This window comes from Apodemus sylvaticus, chromosome 13 (assembly GCF_947179515.1).
Source record: "Apodemus sylvaticus chromosome 13, mApoSyl1.1, whole genome shotgun sequence".
Classification (NCBI taxonomy): domain Eukaryota; kingdom Metazoa; phylum Chordata; class Mammalia; order Rodentia; family Muridae; genus Apodemus; species Apodemus sylvaticus.
The window spans coordinates 21911996-21937752 of NC_067484.1; the positions used below are offsets into that span (position 1 = coordinate 21911996).

The window sequence follows — 25757 nt, forward strand, 5'->3', positions numbered from 1 at the left end:
GGCAAATGGAAATTTCATGCCCTTCCTTAATTCTGTTCCCTGGGGTCATAAATGCTAGGATAACATTATGGGACAGCATTCTTTCCATGGTATAAGGATGTATATCATTAATAGGCACCCTTTGCTATATTTTAACAATGAACTTAAATCCAAAATTTTCGCTTTGGATGATCACCTGTATATAGTAAAGCTTGTTGTCTTTTGTTGTTGTTGTTGTTTTGTTTTTTAACATAACCAAGATGGGCTATTAGAACATTTATGTTGAGCCATTATGTGAGGTGTTCACAAAAATCTGCCGACCTTCTTGTAAGGAAAATACTTTTCTAAACACGTCTAACTGGGCACAGTGTGAGCTTTGTCTTTCTATCTGGATCTGGGGAGGTGGCTAGTGGGGAAGAGTGAGTGCTATGCAAGCATGTGGGTCTGAGCTTGAATCCCCAGCAATCACATTTAAAAAGAAAAAGAAAAAGAGATCCGGGTAAGGCTGAGCACGGGAGGAGGAGAGAGGCAGCGCCAGGATCTCCCTGGCCAGCCAACCTAGCCAAAGCATGAGCTTCAGGTTTAGTGAGAGGCCAGTCTAAAGGGGATGGGAAGTGACGGAAGACACCCAATGTCTTCCTCAGGCCTCTACATGTGTGTGCATGAGCGCACACACACACACACAAATTAATTTTACAAAGTTTTTAATGTGTACACTGGTATGTTTTATATCTTACTACACAGGTAACTGTCAACTTGACACAAACTGGCGTTAACTAAGAGAAAAGAGCCTCAACTGAGAAAACGCCTCCATAAGATCAGGCTCTACACAAGCCTGGCAGCATATTTTAATTAGTGATTGATGGGGGAGGGCAGATTGAACAAGGTAGGGAGCAATCCAGTAAGCAGCACTCCTCCAGGGCCTCTGCACCAGCTCCTGCCTCCAGGCTCCTGTCCTGTGTGAGTTCCTGCCCTGACTTCCTTTGATGATAAACAGCGATGTGGAAGTGTAAGCCCGAGTAAACCCTTTCCTCCCTAAGTTGCTCTGGTCACAGTGCCTTGCTGCAGCAGAGAAACTAAAAAGAAACTAAAAAGACAAGGTATACAGCTTGTTAGGGTGATCCTGTTTGGAAATTATTTCTTAGTGTTATGTTTAATTTAATGAGACAAAGTTGATTTAAGGTAATTCTCTTTCTGTGTTCTTTTGCTTCCTGAAGCTACAGAGCACAAGTTTTTAGAAGGAATTCCCAAAGTGTGTTGACTTCACCTCCACGGCCATGGCTTACCAACTTACCAGATATTTAATAAGTGGACAATTTGTACAATTTTTTTCCTGGAAAAAATTCTGCAACTTACGTATTAAGACCTCCCCCACCCATCATGTGGCTTTTCTTTATCTTTTAAAATCTCTCTCTCTCTCTCTCTCTCTCTCTCTCTCTCTCTCTCTCTCTCTCTCCCTCTCTCCCTCTCTCTCTCTCCTCTCATACAGACACACACAGAGATATTCTCCCATCATCCACTGATCCTGAGTGGCACCCTAAAGATGTCACAGTGATGTAATAGGACAGCTACCTTTTCATAACTAGACAAGATAATCTTTGAGGAAGAGGTGATTAGAAAACTAATCAACTCTTCCAGGAACCTAAAATCGTTCATTCTCAGCAAATACAAGACATCTATCAAGTAGCCAACTCTCACAGTCGGTGCTTGAGATCAGTGACTAAACACAGACAAGTCCGGGTAAGCAAAACAGCACTCACCTGGCGCATGCAACACCCAAATTCAGCCCCATCACACAAGGGATGTGTGTGCACATCACACCCCCTCTTGCCCCCAAGAACAGTCTATTGAGACTGGGGCTGAAGCTCAGTTGGTAAAGCACTTGCTAACATTGGAGAAACCTGGATTCAGTGTCCACCCCTGCATAAACCTGGCCCAGCACTCAGAAGGTGACAGCCAAAGGACTCCTTGGCTAGAGAGTGAGGTTCTGTGATGCCAGCCTGGCCTACACCAGACTCAGACACTATCTCAAACAGCACGACAAGGTGGTCTAGTGGGAGCAGGGGTGAGGGAAGTAAAGGTGAGAGCATCTTAAGAGAGATCTTAAGCAATTCTAACATTTACAACAAAAAGCCTTGAAAAGAAATGGCAAAAGGTGTGGGAGCCTAGAGAAGAGGGTGGGACGGCCCTCCAGCGGCGCGGCACCCTGTTAGATGATTCCTAACAATTAACGGCTTAATTGTATTTTCTAATCTGGATTGACTTGTCTGGTATTGATTTATGGTACACAGAGTACAAGCGGCAAATCCGTACGACTGAGCACAACATCTCAGGGCACAGAAGCCTGACGACAAGATCAAGTACTGAGGATGTAATTCAAAAGGAAACCATCATGGTTTAAGTGGGATGAGACATTTCATTTCATACCACAAAAGTGGCACAGAAATCAATAAGGCACATGGCCACAGCAGAATTATTAAGACAGTATCAGATGCATGAAAAATTATTGCTATGGCTTCAAATATTCATACATTACAGACTTTGTGAGGGGTGTACTATGACAAGATTGGTCTAGCAACTCTTAAAAGCTCATTTAAAGGAAACTCATTTAGAAACTGTCTTAGATTCTGGATGAAGTTGTAGACTTTTGAAAGAAAAAAATAAAGGCACCAGGTGTGACTTTTTTAAATCATAGTATAAAAGGACACCCAATGGGCGAACAAACCAACCATTTTAAACCTGAGAGCATTATACTTCAAATTATACTATGCTTACCTGCATACAATACAGTCACCCCTGGGCAGGGTATAAAGGTGGCTGAGGCAGGAGGATTGAAGCTACACAGTGAGTTAGAGGAGAGACCCGTCTCAAAAAAAAAAAAAAAAAACAACAGAAATCCAGAGCCCTATATGTAAAACTGCTCTGAGATAAGACAGTGTTCACGGCCCCAGGACAGTCACGTGCTCTCCAAAGTGGCCTCCTTAGCTCTCTGGGCCTCCCTAAGGAAGCCTTACCGTCCATCCACCTTTAAACCTTGTGCCCGAGGGCATTTCAGACGGCACCTCCTTTTTCCTTTTTGCTTTCCATTTAAGAAACAGCACAAAGCAGAGGCTTTTTAACCAACAATTGCGCCTTGTCTTTCCATCTTGGGAATGACGCTCTGTGGCTGCTTAGTCTTGGACTACCCAACACGGATAGCTGCGGAAGTGCTGCAGAAGCGCCAGTTACTCTCCTCAGCAGTGGGCAGCAGTGGGGGTGTGGAGCCCCAGAACAGTTTCTTCTTTCTAGCCCCAGCACATGGCCACTTGCTAAAGGCTCCATTTCAAGTTGTTCGTGCAGGTTGGCTACTTGTGACTAACCTCTGCTCAGACAAACGTGAGATTACCTTAAAACAGCAATTTCCACCTGAGGGCCATTTCCTTCCATCTCCTACCGTTGGTGTGCACACTGTACAGTAAGCTATCCAGACTCTAGATAAGGCTGAGATTCTAGGGGACACAGCAGGAGGACTCTGTGTGAAGCGTTTATGGGGCACAGCTGTCACACCTGCTCAGGCTTTTGTGTGATAAGTAAGCTGCTAATTTCTAATCTAATCTAGTGCTGGGGGTAGGGGCTCTGTTTTCTATCTATACACAAAATTTTAAAACTACATCAGCCCCATTTTAAAAAACCCCTACATCCAGAGGTGATTTTTTTTTCTTGCCTTGTGACATGACATCCATAATTTCTGATAGATTCTAGAAGAGTTCTATGACTCCCAGAAGTTCAGGCACACTGCTCATGGCCAAGTACTAACTACCTGAGGACAGAATTCAATGCCACCTTGGTTAACATGCTTAATGGGAACCCCATATTTATAAGCCAAAGTCACAAAAGAAATTATTTTTAACATTCCTGTTTCATTCACAGCACCCTAGAATCAAGCACCACAAAAATTAACAATAACTCAAAATAAATTGTCCTTATTAACAAAATATCTCAACATACAGCACCCTTGATTACTCAGTGTCTCTGCCTCAAATGAAGCAATATTAAACAATTATATGTTTTACTAGATACATACACACATATATATGTATGATACATACATACATACATACATACATATGTAGTTAACTTTGTGTAGTTACTAGCAATGAATTCAAATTCTCAGTTACTAAAAATTCTAAATCTGGTTTTGACACAAGTGAAATCTAAGGCTGGGAGCTTGAATAGTGATCCAAAGGTTTCTGGGGTTGGCAGTGGAGGAGTTTCCAGACATGGGAGACACAAAGCTTAGTGAACTATGTCCTCCTCCTAAAAAGATGCTGCCACCTCACATTAAGTAAGAATATTTATATGATCTAAGACCCCACAATTACAATCAGACAAATATACTTATTGAGAAAGATGTTTTCATGGAAAGGATCTGAGAATTGTATATAAACCAAATCATTCTTATTTGCAAAAGTTTGACAAGAAATTATAAGTACATAAATAAAGACCAAATAGTAAAACACAACTGAAATACTGAATTTGGTCTTGGCTACCAAGTTCTATGAGTGCTATCAAACAGACACTGCCCAGGAAGGTAAGGAGACTCAACAAAATCCCTCTAGTAGAAGATACTTAAAGTACCGTCAGTGTGTGAGCAGGGGGAGACTGAGGCAGGATGCATGGCTTTGGAACCCCAAAGGCGTCCGATATGAAGAGAGAGGAGAAACATACGTGCGCTCTCTCAAGCACAGAGCTAGGACTGGTGGGAATCACTGGCAGGCAGGCTTAGCATCTTTCTTTTTTCTTTTTTGGATTTAGCTTTTTCAAGACAGGGTTTCTCTGTGTAGCCCTGGCTGTCCTGGAACTTACTCTGTAGACCAGGCTGGCCTCGAACTCAGAAATCCGCCTGCCTCTGCCTCCCAGAGTGCTGGGATTACAGGCGTTCGCCACCACTGCCCGGCTGCTTAGCATCTTTCTAACCCCAGCAGCAGAGCCCTCCCTCCTCCCTGAGGGGCAGTCCAGGTGTTCCCTCTGAGTTCACAGAACTCTGACACTGGGAAGAGGCGTCAGTGTCATGCTTGTGCTCCATCAGTGCTCCCAGAAGTATATCCTTCACTGTGTTAACCTCCTCCTGAAACGCATGCGCTTATGCTCTCTAGGAACTAAACTATACAGGAAGCACTCTGTAAGCCAGCGCCACTTGGTTCTGTGAGTGTCTGTGACTGCTCTATTCAGACTTCGGCTCTGTCTGTCCTTTAGTACAGTGACACTGTTGAATGAAGGCCTCTACCGCTGGCGCTACGCTATGTTTGAGCATGTGTTACTGCAGATACAGGATGTAAGTCACTTGCAAATTAGCATGGCATGACAGGGTGACCAGAATCTTCTCTTTCACATGCACCTCATCCTCAGGTCTGCCCTACGTGGAACAGTCTCCTCTGCACTACTCTACATTGCAGGACGGGGCTAGGGCTGAGAGCTGGTGCAGAGGAGAGGCCTGAACTCCATGCCCCTAGCCATCACACTGGCAGGGCCTGGCAGGCCCAGAGGCCCAGGGCTGTACATTTGGTAACCAGTCCAGAAATGAGACAAGGAGGTGGAAACTCTTGGAGAACAGTCAAAACATGTTTCAAAACACTAGAAATCGTTCCGGCCCACAGTGTTTCCTCAAGTACCAACCTAGGCAGGCCAGGCCTGGCAGTTCATTACAGACGAATGAAAGCCCGCATCAGCCTCGGGGAGGCTTTGTAGAGGAATCAAAATACCCTTTAAAGGCTGACATCTTAAACCTTACATGAGAAGAAAGCAAATCGTGTGCGGGACAGAGAGGTCAGCAAGGGGCAGGGGTGGAGTGAAGGAAGTGGACATAGACACAGAGCCTTCCCTCCGGATCTTCCTTGGGCGATGATCCTCCCTTCCCCTTCTTTCGTCTGCCTTCTCAGCTGACCCTGCACTTCTCTCTGCTCCAGCAGGGCAGGATGTGTAACTGAGCGGCAAGTACCCAGTTCACAGATGGCAGAGGGTAGGACACTGCTGCCAGTGATGTTAGTGAGGGTTAGCAATGTGCGAGGTGCTATAAACTGTAGGGTGGATAAAGACGACGACAACAACAACAACAAGTAAGATCAAACATTCGCTTCAGAGGGCTTGAAGGGTGATAGGGCAGATTCAGCACGTGCAAAGAAAACCAGAATATAGTATGATGGTTACTTTTAAGTTCAGCTTGGCTAAGGGGTTTGTTTGTTTAAACACTAGATGCTGCCATGAAGGTATTTGTAGATATGCTGGACACATAAGATCTGCTGACTTCAAGAAAGTAGTTTGTCTACAATGTGAACAAGGTTCATCCAGCCAATCGCTATGTCTCTCAAGGAAGAAAGAGTTCTGCTTCCAGACTACAAGAAGCACCTGCCTGTGAAATTAGAACACAAGGCTGCCTGAGTTGCCAGCTTGTTAACCTGCCCTACAAATATCCCGGCTACTATAATCACAGAGCCATCATCTAAGGGCTGTCTCTTTCTTACTATCATCTCCCCCATCTCTTCAGTTTTGCGGGAAGCCCTGCCAAATGATGTACTTACTAGTCAGTAGGAACAACTTGGGGTTCAATGATCGACAGCAGTTCTCCCCATTCTGCACAATCAGACAAGCTCTGTCTCCAAACCCTCCAAATATCATCACTTACCAAGCCCGTGACTTTGGGTTTGGTAAATTCTTTCTGCTTTGGAGATTGGCTCTCATAGTGTAGCTAGCTGTCTAGTCCCAAACTTTGGAGTCTATGACTGCAGTCCCTGAGCACTTCAATCACACCTGACTTGCTTGTAAATTCTTATTAGAAATTGAAGAGCTGCTTTTATTTTGCTTTCACTCCTCCCACCAAAGTGCCCATAGCATACTATGTCTGTAAGCCCTTTACTACAAAAATCAGCCAACTAGAGCCACACAGTTTTCCTTTCCTAATAGAGTGCTTCCACTTAGACATCATGTACAGTTCAAAGTTTCTGATGTTCCTTCAGCTGCAAAGGTCAAGTGCGATTCAGATGTTTTCCATTTTGTGTTTAAGGTTGTCATGGAGTTTTTCCTTCTCCTTTTAAAACACTTGGCAGTGAAGACATTGCCTTAAATCATCTTCTCCAGCTACAGTATAGAGGCACAAGTCATTTCTGACTTACAGGAAATGTGTGCTAAAAAACACCCGCAGCCATGTTGCACTGCCTTCGATTTTGGTACGATGCTCAGCCATCAGCAGCTGCTCATCCTTGCCAACAGGTGAGATGCTCCGCCTGTGCCTTCACACAGCTGCCATCTCTCTGTTTAATTTGCACTTGCCTAAAATTTGGTGCAACCTGGCTTTTTAACTTCTCTGTAGTAAATGAGTAATAACCATAGAGTGTAAAGGAATCATTTCTACCATCCTAGAGAGTCAAGGCCGCTCAACTGAGGACATCTGTAAGAGCAGGGTGGAGTCCGGCAGTGGGCTCTAGGTTGCTGCACACCAAGAAAAGGACTCTTTCTGTCAGAGCACCTGCAGCACACAGCTCAGACACACATCAAAATACTGCAACAAATTCAAGTCAAAGAAAAGACCTGGAAGTGAACAGAATTCAGAGTGTACACAAGTGTCTATGTTGGTGAAAAGCTGCCTCCTCTCCCAGGAACATAAAGTTCTCAAGACAACATTTATAAGGCAACAAATGCAAGCCATTGCAGGATTGATTACTTGGTAGTATCTTAAATATAGCATTTCACCTTTACCAATTCATATGTGTTCCACTAAAGCATGCAATTACCAGGCCACAGGACATGCAGCATGCAGTAATGCACAGCAGAGGTTAATAACCTGGAGGCATAGGATCTGAGAATGTGAGAGCAAGTGAGAGACAAGAGCTCCTCTCCATTGTCACTGGGGGCCGAGAAGCAACGCTGACGTGCGGAACAGGGAGGGCGGGGGGAATACAATCTGTCCAACACATAAACATATCTCCGCAAGTGGCGGCAGGTATAACTGAAAGACAAAGGCAAAAGGAGAGAAACAGAGAAAAGACATTTTTCTTTGAAAAAACAAATCATCCTTTCTATCCTCAAGGCTTTCTGTGTATCTTCACTACATGGTTCTAGGATGGGTTGGTGGGTGGAGCTGTCATTAAAAGAGCATGAACAAGAAACCAACAAGTACAGCAAAAATGAACACCTCACTACAGATATATCCAGATGGCAAATGGGTGCCCAGGCAGCACTCTATACTGCACAGTGTTACAGGAGTTGAGTTGAGACCAGGTAGCGCTACAGATTTAGTAGAGCAGCTGCAATCCAACCACAGACACTGCACGCGGGTGCCGACAGAGGGCAGCAGGACTCTCACTCTGCGTGAAGGACTCCACAATGGCACAGCTGATTCAGACAGCAGAGGAGCAGTCTCTTACAGCACCACCCATCGTGGGCACCGAGAGGACATACACATACAGAAGTGTGCACATGCACACTTCCAGCACTTGCAGTCATAAGGTATCTCTCCACAGGCAACTCGGTGCTAGATAGAAAGGGGCTACTGTAAAGGCACAGGAGAACCCAAGTGTACGTTACTAGAAAAAAGCTAATTTGTAAGTATATGCTACGGTTTCAGGTAGATGAACTTCTAGGAAGGGCAACCACAGTCTACAAAAAGATCAAGTTATGAGGGGCTCTAGAGAGCCTTGACAAAGCAAAGCAGCAAGAATTCATCATGAACACTGTTCCTCACACATCTGCCCAAATCCAAATAGGCCCAACCCTATGCAGGCTTTGGTGTGTGTCAGTGCAGGTTCATGTGCTGATCAAGTGCTCCACTCTGGAATATCATGTAGACAGCAGGGAAGCTAGAAGAGGACAGGAGGTATAAGGGAATCCTCTATATATTCGGTTCAATTTTACTGTAATCCTAAAAATCTCTTTTAAAAAAAGTAAAGTCTCAACATATTACAGTGTTATTAATGAGCCAAAAAAGATCGACCTTGGTAGAGTAAGGGGAAACAGGAGACAGCTCCTCTTCACAGTGGCACAAGTGCAGTTCTGAGAATGACAACATTACAACATGAAAGACAAAGGTGACAAGGCACTGGGACTCAGGACTCTCAGAAAGCCCAGGTCTAGTGTGGCCACTGGTTGGTGGTGGTGCACACCTGTAATCCCAGCACTCTGGGAGGCAGAGGCAGGCGGATTTCTGAGTTCGAGGCCAGCCTGGTCTACAGAGTGAGTTCCAGGACAGCCAGGGCTATACAGAGAAACCCTGTCTCCAAAAACAAAACAAAACAAAACAAAAAACCACCACCACCACCAACAACAACAACAAAAAAACCAAATCCCCCCCCCAAAATCCGTGCTCTATAAATAATATAGGACCCCCCCCCCAAAATCAAAATGAGAAAAGTAAATACTTTAAAGTTCTATAATCGTTTGAGGTAATATAACAACAAAAGACGAGGAATAATAAAAACTATTACTGTCAGAGCAATTTCCCTGGTGGCACATTGTAGGCCCATAAAGCACAGCAAAGTTTAGGGGCTGGAGAGACCGCTCAGTGGTTAAGAGCCTGACTATTCTCCCACAGGCTCCTGGTTCAATTCCCAGCACCCAGTGACAGCTCACACCTGTCTGTTACTCCAGTTCCAAGGATCTGATGCTCTCTTCTGGGCTCTGCACATGCCACGCAGACATGCACATGCCACACAGACATGCACACAGACAAAACAGATCTGACAACACAAACAAAATGATGAATTAAGACACCTAGATTAAGGCTTTGAGAAACATCTTTAAAAACTACACCCAAGTATATAAGTTACCAAGTGGGTAACACATTTCTTTAAAGTGTATCAAACCCCAAATAAAACTAATAAATGGAAAGGTTTGAAAACAACAAATTTAAAAAACAAACCACTCATCCATTAATAAGAAACTCACCATCAACAGGCAGGCAAATACTATGTATGAAGAATTATGTACTAGCCTTCTACTTGTGTGTAACTATGCTGTATACCAAACTTCTACATGTGTGTAGCTGTGCGACTGTGTACAAGTGCGACTGTGCTGGCTATGAAGAGAGGGTGGGGCAAAATAAGGAGCCCTGCGGCTACATTATCAGAGGAAAGTAAACAGTTAGATAACAAGAAAACGCTGCCAAAACTCTCAAGATGCTAATACATCCAAGATAAGATAGTCTAGAAGCTGCCTGAAGTAGTATAGGATCTTATGAAGAATTCCAAGACTCAAGAAAATATAAAAATTTGCTTATTAAATATAACTTGCTGTCATTTTAAGGAAGTGTTAGCAGCCAACATTACCACCAAGGTCAGGACAAGCAAATATCATGTGTCTTTGCAAGGACCATAGTATAGCCAAATCTGGTCCTGAGGGAACACACAAATCCAAATGCTTCAGTATTCTTTAATTTTGAGAGCTATAAGAGACAAACACTAAGGGGCTGTTTCTGATTAAAGAACAAAACAGAGGCCTGGTAACTCTAGCACATGACTCTGGTGCTAGATCCCATACTGTGGGGGCAAGGAGAATTTCTTAAAATATATATATTTGGTGGTTTTTCAAGACAGGGTTTCTCTGTGTAGCCCTTGGCTGTCCTGGAACTCACTCTTTAGACCAGGCTGGCCTTAAACTCAGAAATCTGCCTGCCTCTGCCTCCCAAGTGCTGGGATTAAAGACATGTGCCACCACTGCCCGGCTTTTAATATATTTTTTAAAAAATTTACTTATTTTATTTATATGAGTACACTGTCGCTGTCTTGACACACACCAGAAGAGGGCATCAGACCCTATTACAGATGGTTGTGAGCCACCATGTGGTTGCTAGGAGTTGAGCTCAGTGCTCTTAACCACTGAGCCATATCTCCAGTCCGAGAATTTTTTTTAAATTTAGATCTATCTATCTATCTATCTATCTATCTATCTATCTATCTATCTATGTATCTATCTATCTATTTACATTGTATGAATATGTATGTATGCTGTATGAGTGTTCTGTCTGCATGTATGTGTGTGTACCCATGTGTGTGTATGAGGCTCCTGCAGTCAGAAGAGGGTATTAGGTCCCCTGGAACTAGAGTTGCAGATGGTTGTAAGCAATCAGTGGGTACTGGGACTCAAACCCAGGCCTTCTGCAAGATGAGTAAATGCTCTGAACCACTGAGTCATCTCTCCAGCTCCTCTCAAAAAAAAAATATATGGTTTGGGTTTTTTTGTTGTTTTGTTTTGAGAAAGAATCAGTGAGCAAATAAAAAAATTAAATACTAGCATATACATATAGAACAATATATATTTTTGAAATTTGTGTTAAATTTCTTTTTACCTGCATGCCTGCCTACCTTCCTTCCGTCCCTTCCTCCCTCCCTCCCTCCTTCCTTCCCTCCATCCTTCTGTTTTTTGAGACAGAGTCTCTCCACTCAGCCCTGCAATCCCAGAACTCACTATGCAGATCAGGCTTCCCTAAACTCGCAGAGATCTGCCTGCCTCTGACTCCCAAGTCTTGGAATTAAAGTGTGGGCTACCAGGTTTGGAAGTGTTAAATTTCTTATTTTGAGAATGTCGTCATTTTAAAGAAACATATACATCATGCAAAAGACCTGTACAGGTTCAACCCAGGCAAAATGCCAGCATGGAAAACAGGAAATGGGTACAAAGTCCCACCCCTCACTAAGAAGCTATTGGCAACTGACACCTGCAGGGAAAGGGGAATCAGTTTCTCCAGATGCTCGTCACCGGGCAAGGCATCGTCACCAACCTTACTGCAGGGCGGCCCCTTGCTCTGGAACAGCCAGCCAACAGAATGGATTCATGTTTTGTGGGTGGGCTTTTTGTTATATCAAACATTTCAAAATAAGAGATACACACAATGATGAAAAACAGTGGTTAGATGTTAATGTGTGTAAAAATTTGGGGAAATATGAATGGAAATTATTTGTACAATTTTTGCAATGTTTTATGAATCCAATTTCATGTATGAATGTAATTTTTAATTAAAAAAGGAAAACAGAACTAGTATCTCCCACATGCTGAGTGCCAGGCAGTCCAGATTACAGAGTTTATATCTAGAGCCACGACATGTCATTCTGACCTCTATATAAGTGTTGGAAGCCAGAAGACTCCAGCGTGGGAAATAAGTGAATGTGGACCGGAGTCAGCCCATAAAGAAGTCAGGCCCCACTGCTCATGAAACCCTCTCACAACAAGAAGTCTCCTCGTGCCGTCTTACACAAACATGGCCCAGATTATGTAATGCACAGTTCTGACATGCTACTTGATATCTTGCATTTCTAAAATGTTCTGTCCTGGAACAACATTCAAGTCTGCAAACCATGCCAAAAAAAATAGACAAAAAAGAAAAGTTTGAAGAGAACTCCCAAGTGAAGTCTCCTAGTAATGTATTTTACTGTGCTTTGACAATAAAATTGCAACATGTTTTCACGGACATTTCTGCAGTTATTTTCTTACTTGCTTGCATGTTTAAAGAACATTACAGGAAAACAATGTTACCAAGGCAGGTTCGACATAGACTCAGGCCATTTTGTCTCCTTTCACCGTTTCCCCCCTTTCTTCCCCTCTTCCTTTCCTATCTCCTCTCTCCCCCTTCCTTCGAGAAGGCTTAACACATCCACTAACACATATATTTTGACAGACATTATGAGAAAAGAAATTTACATGCCAATGTTCTTGATGAACAGCTGCAAAAATCCCCAATAAAACCCTAACAGTGAAATTTCACAGTATCCTAAAGTGATAACCATCGTGATAAATCTCTGGAATGCAAGGATGGCTGCGCATATGCAACCAATAAACAAGCTACATCACACGCAAGAGTGGAGGGACAGATGCATGCGGTTTATGACACGTGGAAAAGATATCAAAAAGGCTCTCTTAAGATGGAACTCTTGCAGGTCAGGAGTTTGGTGGGAATGGGGTGTCCACCAACACTACAAACGATACACTCAGAGGAGAGCCCACGTCTAGCGAAAGGAAGAACGCCCAGTCTCAGCATTGCTACTCCACAGAGGATTAGAAATCCTTGTCAAAGCAACTGGGGAAGACACGAAAATAAATAATAGATACGTTTCTATTCTAGTATAGCTTCTAATCATAACATCTAAGTGTGCTGTGGTTTCTCTTCATACAAAATGAGATCCTTATCACCATTTACTATTACTTTCACAAAAACAAAAAAACAAAACAAGAAAACATTCCATGGAAGACTGTTTTTACATGTGCATACACATTTTACATGTACTGTCCATACATGTGCCTGAGACGTCCTACTAATGTAAAAACAAAGGAAAAAAAACTACCATAGGAGACTGGGGTTCTGCCAAACCACCACAAGAGACAATAGAGTTGTCTTCCAACAGTTAAAGCCAAGCATGAAAATATGAATGGTTACTTATCAAGTAATTGAAGTATATATATATTACACATAAAAATCTTTTTTTTGTTGTTTTTGTTTTTTGGATTTGGTTTTTTGAAGACAGGGTTTCTCTGTATAGCCCCGGCTGTCCTGGAACTCACTCTGTAGATCAGGCTGGCCTCAAACTCAGAAATCCACCTGCCTCTGCCTCCCAGAGTGCTGGGACTACAGGCGTGTGTCGCCACCACCCGGCTACACATAAAAATCTTAGGATTCATAATAAGATGAGACAAACATGGGAAATCCCAAATGAAAATATATTGGTTTCTTTTAGAGGTAAGAAAGGAATCAGTATCTGTTTCTGAAAATTAAATATTGAATATTAAAAGACAAAATTAAGCAGCAATCCCAGCTATCCAACTAAGCAGTGTTGTTGGGGGATTATACCTTTGAAATTAAGTGCTCAATATTATAACCGAGGAACTGATCTGACAGCCAGAAATAACTAATTCACTAAGTAGATGAGTCAGTTTCATGAAGTGATCAGTCTGCATGTGGACTGCAGAGGGAGAATTCACAGCAGACCCAGGAATGTCCACAGGGGGAGGGGGAGGCTGAGGCCACGGATGGCAGAGAATAGATGGATTTGAGACATGCTTATTGTCAAGGCTTGGTAATGAATTGGACACGGTCAGCAAAGGAAAAGAACCAAGTCCTGGGTTTCTGGATTACATGAAAGGTACTGTCATTTATTTTACTGAGACAGGAATGAGAAAACATGGTCAAGAAAGACCAGGAAAGAGTTAGGTTTCCATTTTGCAGTTTGAAGTGAACCTGAGAAGACTCGTGTATGGTCAGTCAGACACTGGATGATGTCTTGAGAAGGAGAAAAAGAAGAAACGGCTGCCTAGAGATATACGTCCCTGTTACTATTCTGAAGGGGGAGCAGCTGTGGTCATTCCAGAAAGTGGGAAAGATGGAGTAGGGTAGTTTATCATCTTGAAACAAGCTACAGTCATCTGGGAGGAGAGAACCTCGACGGAAACAAATTTGTCCCTAAGATCTGGCTGTAGGCAGAGGGCACTCTCTTAATAAGTGATTGATGGGGAGGCCCCCGTCCATTGTGAGCGGGACCATCGCTGGGCTCATTCTATAAGGAAGCAGGCTGAGCAAGCCATGAGGAGCAAGCCAGTAAGCAGTCTCCCTCTATGGCCTCTGCATCAGCTCCTGCCCTGAGGTTCCTGCCCTTTTTGAGTTCCTATTCTGACCTCTTCCAGTGATGGACTTTGATGTAGTTTATTTGGACTGAACCAAATAAACCCTTTCTCCATGAACTTGTTTTTGTTATGGTGTTTCATCAAAGCAGCCGCAGCCATAACTAGGACGGGGGTGGGTGTTCTGATTTCCTTAGGTCCCTTGAAGTGTGTAGACTGAAATCCTAATGGCCACAGAAACAGCGTTAAGAAGCTGTGTCTTTGGAAAGTAACTGGAATTAGATTAAGTCATTAGAGTACAGCCTCATAAACAAGATTAAAATCCTTTTAAGAGTCTTGAGAACGGTTTCTTTGTATGTAAGGGCACAGAGGAAAAAAAGCTATCTAAAACCCAGGAAGACAAGAGAACGTCAATGAATTGTGTTCCCCACAAGACAATGAATCTACTTTCCCCTTGGCCCTGGCCTTCCCAGAACCCAAAAGTATGAGAAAGACATTCTGTTGTTTATAAAGTATCCACTTGATGGTGTTTTGTTACAGCAACTCAAACATAGTAATGAGAAAACTAACATTTGCTATCATCATCAGATGATTGCAAATGTCTATTTTTAGGGGCTTGAGGGATGGTTCAACCCTTCAGAGCACACTGATGCTCTTCCAGAAGATAGCGTTTTAGTCCCAGGATTTACATGGTGGCTTGTAACTACCTGTGACTCCAGTCCCTGGGGCTTAGACACCATCTTTGGGCCCATAGAGGCACCAGACATGTACACAGTAAGCAGCTAAAACATTCAGACACATAAAAATTAAAAAATAAATCTACTATTAGGATCTATTTATTGTAATACTGGAGATTAAAAACCTGTTATAAATACTAAGAGTAAATCACAAAAGACAGGAGGATGGACCACTACAGAATTTTGAGTGGCTAAATACGGTAAGGAAAATGAGGAATAAAACCAGACCATTTTAAACCAACCAACCAACCAACCAACCAACCAACCAACCAACCAACAGGGTCTGGAGAGATGGCTTAGGGAGTGTGGGCTGCTCCTGTGGAGGCCCTGAGTTCAGTCCCCAGTAGCTACATCTATCTGGTTGTGCACGACTGTTGAACTCTAGCTTCAGGGACTCAGTCACCTCTGTCCTTGGCAGGCACTTGCACCCATTTGAACACCTCCACACCAAAACACACAATTACAAATTAAAAAAATAAAATCCTTAAACAAAACCCTACTATCTGTTTTAATACAGTTAAGCACATCTTCTCCAAGGACAGGTCTAAGTTCTATCTCTATGGGATGTGAGAGTTTGGAAATGGGTCCCGTGTGTCCTTATGAAGTCTCATGTGCTTAAGACTTATTCCAGTATGAGCTTATAGAGTTTTAAGAGGAGGGGCCTAGTAGAGGTATGTAGCTCATTTGGGGTGATACTCTTCCAAGAGATTACGAATGTTTTCGCAAGAGTAAGCAGGACCCTGGCAAGTGAGTGATCTGACTTCATGCCTGAAGAAGTGATGCCTCAGCCTTGCTTGCATCCAGGAAGGGTGCTGTTAGGTCCTCTCCAGAGGCTGACTCAGTGAGACTGTCTGACCAAGGCCTATATCCTCTGAAAACTGCTAGCGAAAATACGACACCTTTCTCATAAAGATTTTGGAGGCTGGTGGGGTAAGGAAGAGAGGAGAGGGGGAAGGAGGGGGAAGAAGGGAGGGAGAAGGGGGGAGGAGGAGGAGGAGGAGGAAAATGGCTGTCTGAGGAGAGTTAATCAAACATAAGACAGTAAGTAGGAAAACCTACCACATGGAAGTCCCTAGTGACAGTCTTCTTGCTAATAATGAAAGTAGAATTCTTTAAAATACAACTTTTTTTAAATTAAAATACAACTTGAATGTCATCACTGAGATATGTTTAACCTCACTGATTTGCTCATATATATGAATTGAACATACATTAGGTTTTCATGAGAGATTTCTACAAACCAAAAAAATTTACAAAATAGCCCAAACACACAATTTTATACTATTTTACAGTTCAAAATTCTCATATCCAAACAAATAAAACCCAGAAAATCTGGGATGAATGTCAAGTATCCACAGTGGAGGAAGAGCACCTTGAATCACGTAACTCCTTGGCAGTACCGGCCATTTTTCCTGGAGCTTAACTCGTGCTAGCATGAACCATCCAAGACTGTTCAGTATGGAGGCCTGGCCCAGGAACAGGCCATGGACTGATAGACCCAATCAGGAGCCAGCTCAAGGGATGAGGTAACCTCATACCCCACAGCCAGCCCCAGCAAGTAAGCTCCTCAGAATAAAGAGCATTCCCTAAACTGTCGGCAATATTAATACCTTTCATGCAAACTTTTTTCTCAATTGCTACAGAAATTCAAAGTAAGACAGTTCTAAATTTATGGTATCAAGTTGTTTATTAAGCTTGACTATTATGGATTTATTTAATAAAATTCTGTGCTAATTAAAAAGTTTCCATTAAGTACTTTTATCCTATTTTAAGCCACTTATTTCAGAAGTAAACACATCAATAAAAAGCTTAAACCAACATTTGTAGAAATGAAAAAAAATAGAAAATAGGAAACAGAAAAATTTAGACAGTAATTTTTGTCAAGTTACTAGCTTACTGATGTGAAAACTTGTTACATCAGACACAAACCTGGGAGTAGATGCAGAATTAGCCCTATTATGTCTTAAATTTGTTTCTAAGAATGTGAGAATTCAGCTGGTAGTCTAAGATCTGATCAGTTTCACTTACAAAACTACACACAGACATACATAGACACACATACACACACATACACACACACATACACACACAGAGAGAGAGAGAGAGAGAGAGAGAGAGAATACTCATATATTGATTTTTTTCTCATACTACCAAAGCAGATCAGACATTTGAAAATAAATTTTAAAAAATGTATAGTCAGTAGGTGTCATATGCCAGGTGCCTAAAACTACTTACTAAGCAGGAGGAACGTCATTAAATATACCATTGTCTGTTGTTTTAAAGATATTCCAATCTGTATTTGCAGGTCTGAATAAAGTCATCAGTTTATTGCCAGCATTTCTTTCTATATGGTGCATAAGCAAAAAACAAACAAACAAAAATAAAAACAAAAACCTTTTGACTTTGGACAAAGAAGCCATTTAAAAAAAAATGCTACAACTCTCCATTACAGACACTTGTTCCCAAGTGCCAGTGTGGCCTTGCCGCATGTGAAGCTGGGTTCCCAGCAACGCAGTTTGCCATATGTATTGAGGCAGTAGCTCTATGTGCTCCTAGCATGTTACTGTCTGCTCTTTTCTCGGTCTTCCATGTGAGTCTAGAGCTGAAGCGAAGCAGATGTCTGCTGCCCTCCGTCTGCTGCGCTCTCCCGAGCTCCGTTGTTCTGCCACTTGGCTGTGATGAAGGGGGCTCACAGACAGAAACCGGCTGAAGTAAATCTCTTGATTACTTTGTTTACAATGTATCTTTAGAAAAATTGTTTCAATGTCACTGTGATCCTCCTGGTATCAAAGGAGGTGCAGACTCCCATAGAAGCCAAACTGGAATCCGAAGGACTGGGGTGGAAGGGAAACCAGGCGTAGCACATGCTCCTTAATAAGTAGTTATCCAGAAAACAGCTCTGGCTGCCATTAAAAAGCACCTACCTTTATGAGTCATCTGAAGGAATCTACTCTGTCTTTTATAAACTCTAGTCACTGAGTAACATTAGCACTGTGAACTTGATTCAGAAATGTTCTACAAACCACACGGATCTATGGACACTGAATATCTGGGGTAGAAACACTATGAACACAGTGGAAAGACTGGGTAAGGGGCACAGAGCAGCGATGCAACGCACTTTATGATTATTAAAAAGCTCACTCACTTTTAAAGTCAGTGTACATTACAAACTCCCTCTTGGCAAAAGGATTTATAGCTATTGTAAAATTCTTTTTTTTTTTTTGAAAGAGAGTGGTCTCCAGGTTTCAAAGGCCCAGACTCACTCCTTTTATTTTTTTTAAAGATTTATTTATTAATGCATGTAAGTACATTGTAGCTGTTTTCAGACACACCGGAAGAGGGCATCAGATCCCATTACAGATGGTTGTGAGCCATCATGTGGTTGCCGGGATTTGAACTCAGGAACTCTGGAAGAGCAGTCAGTGCTCTTAACCGCTGAGTCATCTCTCTAGCCTGTAATTCTTTCCAAAATGTAAGTTTTGATTCTCACCATACATGCCACAAGTATTAGCTCAGTGACACGAGATAACGGGGGGGGGGGGTGGGGGGGGGTGGAGGGGGGGGGGAGGAAGGGGGGGGCCCATGAACTCAAACCAGTTCTGCTGAGATGCATTAGGTATTTGGGTCACATTCTTCTGAAAGGCTGGAAAATATATTCAAAATAAAATACTATCTAATTAGGAGTTGAAAATCTACTAGGGTTGTTAAAAATCAGAGTAAGTAGTCCTAGAGAGAAATCACACTAACAACTTGTCAATGGAGGACCATCTCAGAGTCATGTTAACACTGTGGTCATGGATGTACACCGAAGTATCCACACCCCTGACCCTGCTACCCAGATAGGTGCTGTGACACACGCTGGTTAATGAGCAGGCAAGGATTATGGGTGCTGCCAGTTATAAGAACAAGGTCATCATGGAAATAAAGCTCACTGTGTGTGTGTGTGTGTGTGTGTGTGTGTGTGTGTGTGTGAGAGAGAGAGAGAGAGAGAGAGAGAGAGAGAGAGAGAGAGAGAGAGAGAGAGGGAGGGAGAGAGAGAGAGAGAGGGAGGGAGGGAGAGAGAGAGACAGAGACAGAGACAGAGAAACAGAGACAGAGACAGAGACAGAAAAGACTGCCTGGTTCTCCCCAGATCAACACCTTGGTTTGATTTGAAATCAAAACACTTTGGTTTGATTTGAAATCAAATCCAAAAAAAAAAAAAAAATACCCCAAACCACCTTGGTTTGCTTAACGGGCTGTGAGGCCCAACTGCCGCAGTACAGTCCCAGTATGTTACAGTGGGCTTGATATTTTTTTGTTTGTTTGTTTTTTGGATTTGGTTTTTTCGAGACAGGGTTTCTCTGTATAGCCCTGGCTGTCCTGGAACTCACTCTGTAGACCAGGCTGGCCTCGAACTCTGAAATCCGCCTGCCTCTGCCTCCCAGAGTGCTGAGATTACAGACACGTGCTACCACCGCCAGGCTTGTGGGCTTGGTTTTGAATTCCTAATGTTAGGCTCATATCCGTGCTTCCTTGGGGGAACAGGGAAGTTGAAGCCCCTGCCCTGGGCTCCCCTGCTTCCCTGGAGTGGCCTGCCCCACCCTGCCCTGTGTGGGACATGTGATGGTCCCAGGCGCATCTCCATGCTTCCCCCTTAGGTGCTGCACTGCTCACTGCCTTTCCGACACACTCAAGCAGAAGCTCTTTGACGACAGATTCTACCTTTTAACTTTTGCTGCCCTCCTACTTGGCACGGTGCTTGGCAATGAAAGCAGGTTGTTCATTGATCTAGAGGGAAACTGGCAAACCCAACATTCCACACTCAGTCATCTCCGAGTCAGCTTGCTCATGGGAGTTTCGAGCATCACAATTACCTTTATATTATTCTGACAACCACAGCGTAGGGTGGGATGTGATTTGGAGTCATAACCATAAACATAAAATTCTCTCCTTCCTCAGCACCGAGCAAAGGTCCATCAATCAGTGACAATGTGAACCTGCACACAGTGACTTCTCTCTCAGATCTTTTTTTTTTTTTTTTTTTTTTAGTTTTTGGTTTTTTCAAGACAGGGTTTCTCTATGTAGCCCTGGCTGTCCTGGAACTCACTCTGTAGACAAGGCTGGCCTCAAACTCAGAAATCTGCCTGCCTCTGCTCCCCAATTGCTGGGATTAAAGGCGTGCGCCACCACTGCCTGGCTCTCTCTAAGATCTTAACAGCCTTTTAAAAACAGAACACAAGGCCAAACACATGATCTCTCCACTTTGCTCCCACTGTGATGAAGTTACCAGCTTCAGACTCTTCCCTCTCATCCTCACTTCCTTATGGTCCAAGAGAACAATTAACCAATAGTTACTTAGTAGTTATGAGCTAGGTGAAGATTCAAAATGCAAACATCCTAAATACAAATGACAAGACAACTTATACTTGTATTATTTGTCAAAAGGATGGGGACTCTAGGACAATACAAGCTGTATCAAGAGGTCAGGGGAAAACTGAAGGTCATGAGGCGTTAAGGGTCAGAGGAAAATGAAAGGGTATGCTAGTTTTAATTGTTTAAAAGATACTAGGAGAACCATGTCACATATTGGTAGAAATGTATTTGCAAGATATATAGCAAACTGACTTGAAAGTGAAATAAATAAAGAATTTCCACAAGTCTAACAGAAAAGGCCTGGAGAAGCTACTGTGTGGGCTGAGAACTGGAGCTGACCCTGAGTAGGAAGGACACATTAGAAAATGCCCAACAGCAGCAGTCAGTGCTGAATCGTCACAGCAGCGCCCAGACCTCTAACACAGCACTCCCGAAAAGACAAGGCTAAACGACACCGAGTCAGTGAAGCAACTGGAATGCTTAGGGATGCAGACAGGGATCAATGCTACAGCCACTTAGCAAATGCATTGAGCAGTTTCATATAAAGTTATAGCAATTGCCACTCAACCGACACACACCACTCCTGGTATTTACTCAAGAGAGATGGAGACTTAGGTTCCCACAGAAATCTCTATATAAACATTTATGGCAACTTCATACACAACTGCTCACACATGGAGACAACCCAAATGTCCTTCAGTGGGTGAGTGCATAAACAAGCATGGCCACATAACAGAATACTGCTCAGTAATAAGGAGGAGTGGAATCCACAGGAAGACGGCTAGCACGGATTTCTCAGCTCCGTCTGCAGTACACTAGCAGAGGGAGGCCACAGGCAGACAGCAGGATGAGCTGGCAGAAAGGCTTAGAACAAAGTAGCACAGGGGCTACTTAGAGACAGAATTTGTCCTTATTTTCATTGTGGTGGCAAATATTAGGTCATGATTTTCTCTACTGGTCAATTATACACCAAAAAGGGAAATGTTTTCTTATACATAAGATACATTTTAACCATCCTTAAGAATTAGAAACAGGGATGGAGATAAGCACGTGGTTAAGGGCACGCATTCTTCTTCCAGAGGACCAGAGTTAGATTCCCAGCACCCGCATCAGGTGGCTATAGCAAACTGCCAATTCTAACGCCCAGGGGCCTTTGGCCTTCAGGGCACCTGCACTGACAAATATACACGTGATTACAAGGATTACAAATATTTAAAAGGAATTAGAAAGAATGGTTATCTCTAGCAGAGCTATCTTCTGCTAGCTGAGTATACTGATGCATCTGGGAAGGAAGAAACGTAGAATACAGAGTTTAAGTTCAGCCACTTGCCTTGAAAGAAAAACCTTTAGCAGCAAACCGTCTAATGCCTACGCACGTCTCACATTTCATAATTCCTTCCATCCCCAGATCACTCTCACTAGTCTCAAAATGGGGCGATGGACTGTAACTACAGAACCTTCCCAGCTTCCTTCCAAACGGGAACTCTGCTGGCATCAGCAAGGGAAAGCTGGCCACGCCCTGCCAGCCTGCCACGGCTCATGCACAGCATCTGCACATCCACAGGAACAGGAGCCTCAGTGAAGAGCAGCCATTTCTCAGGGTCTTAATGGGAGGCAGGAAACAGTCAATGAGGCACTAAATATTTAATTCAAACACTCACTACACTTGGCAGTCTGAAATAGATGACATATCATTAATAAAGAAGAATTTCTGAAGAAGAATCCATATTCTACCCCTAATAGATAATATTCTACAGAGCAGATATAAGACTAAACAATAAACCCAGGCAGAAAAGACCAGTAATCTACACAGAAATAAGAGACCAAAATTTGTATCTCACAAATATATTTTTAAATGAATGTAGAGTTTAATCAAATGAACACTACCTTTAAAAAACACAGACTTCACAAATATACTAAAGAATGCTATTCTTCTCAGAATATTAAACACAGAGAAACTCAGTGAATCCTAAGACTGACCTTAGTGAGACATCTTTCAAGAAGTGTGTTCTATTTCCCTCTTAGCTATTCACTAGTCTGTCCATCTGAGAAAACACACACGCACACACACACCTTTCTCTGAATGCAATTAAAGTGAAACAGCAAGCTGGACAACGGTAGAAGGCCTAACAGAGTTGCCTGGGAAGAGCAGGATGTCCCAGAGCCCTAACTATTCCCATTGTCACCAATAAAGAAAATGAGAGGCTTTGCAGGAGAGGGCAAACCCAAGCTTTAAAACCACTGTTTCTGACTAAGGACCCCGGACGATCACACAGCAGGCCAGCTCTGTGACCCTCAGATCAGGAGGGGCGGGCGCCTCTGTACTTTTACCCTCTTTTCCTGGGGCCCAAGTCCTCCTAGTTCTTTCACAGGAATGTGTATGTGTGTGTGTGTGTGTGTGTGTGTGTGTGTATGTGTGTGTGTGTGTGCTGTGTGTTTTGTGTGTGTCTGTGTGTTGTATATGTATATGATGGTGGTCAGAGTGAATACTACCCCATATTGTTTAGCCTAAAAGCTACTGATATTGGCACCAGGTACCAGGTTGATCACTTTACAAAACAAAGTAGGGTTGAGTGAAGAAATTTTTGCCTGGTTCCACAGAGCTAGCAGCAATCTTGAATCAATTCTAATCAAATAAGCAGCCACTGAAATGTCTAGTTGAAGCACGCTTCTGCACTAGCATACCTGGAACTGAAAACTTACCAGAGGAATCTCAATGTCCAAACACAAGCTAAGCACTAACTAGATTTGAAGTGGGCCACGGCAGTGTGCTCGCCCAATAGTTGATGCCTGTGTCTGTTTCCCCTGCTGCTAGGCAAAGGGACAGAGGTGGAAGACAAAAATCTCAGAAGCTAAGATTCTTGACATCAAATAAAAAAGAAGCAATTCCTTTATGACAACAATCAGTTCTATTTACATTTTCAGATTCTTTGATGTCAGCTTCATGGTCATTTGGTTACTGCATCTATTGAAATAGGCAGAGTCTGAAGACCTCACCTCACCGAACTGCACTCAGCTGGACTCCCTCACTCCCCTGCTGGCCCCTGAGCTGTGTGCTCCTCATGAAGCCATGCTCCTCTCACGTAGCCGTGCTCCAGAAAGCCATACAAACATCCTCCCGGATTAAAGTGAACATCTAACTCCGAAACTGTACTTCAAAATTTTCTTGTGAAAGATAAAATCTCAAGACATTATATGAATTAAAGGCGCAAACATGGTAAAATGCACGGACTGGTTATAGTCTGGGGGCTTAGCTCAGTCAAAGTACAATACCGAGAATGAAAACAGTCCTCTGCGCCTTTAACTCCGTCAAGTTACGCCACACAGGAGTAACGTTTTGATTCACTCAAAAAATAATTACTTAGATTTACTCTGTAAAAGCACCGTGCCATATATACAACAGAGACAAACAAATCAAGACTGGATGCTCTTGTAGGGATAGTCTTGGTGTTCATCTGTCAAGTTACATACACTGCTTACTTATTGATTTTACTCCAATGTGACCCTAAGGGCCTTTAATTGCTCATGAAGACACTGAGCCCTGGTCTCTTGGTTTCTAGTGAGATAAATGCAGTCGGCGGGGCAGAGGCTATCTGTTGCTCCCTGACAGAGCACGGCTCCCTTTCTTCTCACAGATTTCGCAGCTGGGCACTGCTGGATGGACTATTTCTTGGCTGCCACTGCTGCAGAGATGGCCGTACACTTAAGAGAGCTCTTCGAAGCTGCGAGAAAGTGCCCCTCAGCGTACCCAGTGCCTCATCTCACCTTTCAGTCTTTGTCTCTGTGCCAGGGTCTTGATCGGAAATGCCACGGGAAGCGAAAGAAGGAAGATGGAGCCTCAGGTGAAGCCTCATTTAGTTATTCACAAAACAGAGTTCCAGTCTGAGGAAACTGGAATAGGTGGGATATACACGACCCAAAGAGGGGTGTGTTCTAATGTAAAAAAAAAAAAAAAAGAGGCTATCTTGTGAGTCGAACGGACTGAACAGGGGCTGGAATGCTGTTTAGCGGCAGAGTACTTGGCTAGCCTGCATAACACCTAAGATTCCATCCCCAACCAAACAAAAAAGGATGTAGGGATGGTGGTCTGCAGAGTCTGGTGCACTTCCCTCTACAGTAGTGCCAATACAAAGACGAAAACAGCACCTACTTCCCTGGCTTTCTGGAAGCGCAGCTACAGTGTACTAAGCTATTTTCAATGCGGCAGAGGGACAGCAGCGTAGAGCCCATCAGAGCCTTAAATACATGAACAAGGCACTCAGCACCTGCCCTTCCATCTCTGGACATCAACCCTCCAAGAAGGGCTTTGTGGAAAGGATCACAGGGAAGCCCCAGCGGGGCCTCCACACCTGAGGTATGGAAGGAAGGCTGAGCAGCTCTTGTGGGCCAGGAGCCCAGTTTGGAAACTCCAGAGCTAGGGAAAAGAGCCACAGAGCCTGACTATCTGACGCCTTGTGACAGCCTGGGAGGCTACCTCCAACAGCTTAAGTGGTCCAGACCTGTGACCCACCTATAGCCACCTGTCCATGGCCACAGGAGACACACTGGTGGTCCGCTCTGAGTGGGGCAGCCCTCAAAGCCCTCGCCTGCCAGGCTGAGCACTTGAGGCAAGGATGGCGGCAGCTCTACATTCTCTCGGCAGCCTGAGCAAGCTGGGAAGCAGGCTCTTCTCTGAGCCTCCCAGCACAGCTCAGAGAACATTTGGACCTCAGCCTTGTACAGTCTGGGACGAAGATGGACGGAGCTAAGCTCCATTCTGTCCTCAGAACTGAGATCAAAGCCTGCCCTGGAGAAACTGATGGGGCCGAGTATTCTGCGGAAACCAGCCAGCACGGGATCTCCGGGCAGAGCCGCCTCCCCAGAGGACTTCTACCTGGAAAGAAATGGCATTCTTTGTTTAAGGTACTGTGTTTTTCTGTCACAGACAGAGGGCTCTAACCCTGATGATGCTACCTGAAATCCTTCCAGCATGTAACAGTTTCATCACCACAAGCTAAAGACAAGAGAGCTGGACCCAGCATGGTGGTACACTCCTTTAAGCCCAGCACTCCTGGAGGCAGAGGCAGGAGGAGTTCAAGGCCAGGCCAGCATAGTCTACACAGCAAGTTCCAG

The 25757-nt window shown here is 43.6% G+C and overlaps 1 protein-coding gene across 3 annotated transcripts in view; it reads right to left on the reverse strand.

The window, feature by feature from the left end:
- The window catches only part of Dym (dymeclin), a 262686-nt gene that overhangs the window by 118887 nt on the left and 118042 nt on the right, over positions 1–25757 (reverse strand). The window lies entirely within an intron of this gene.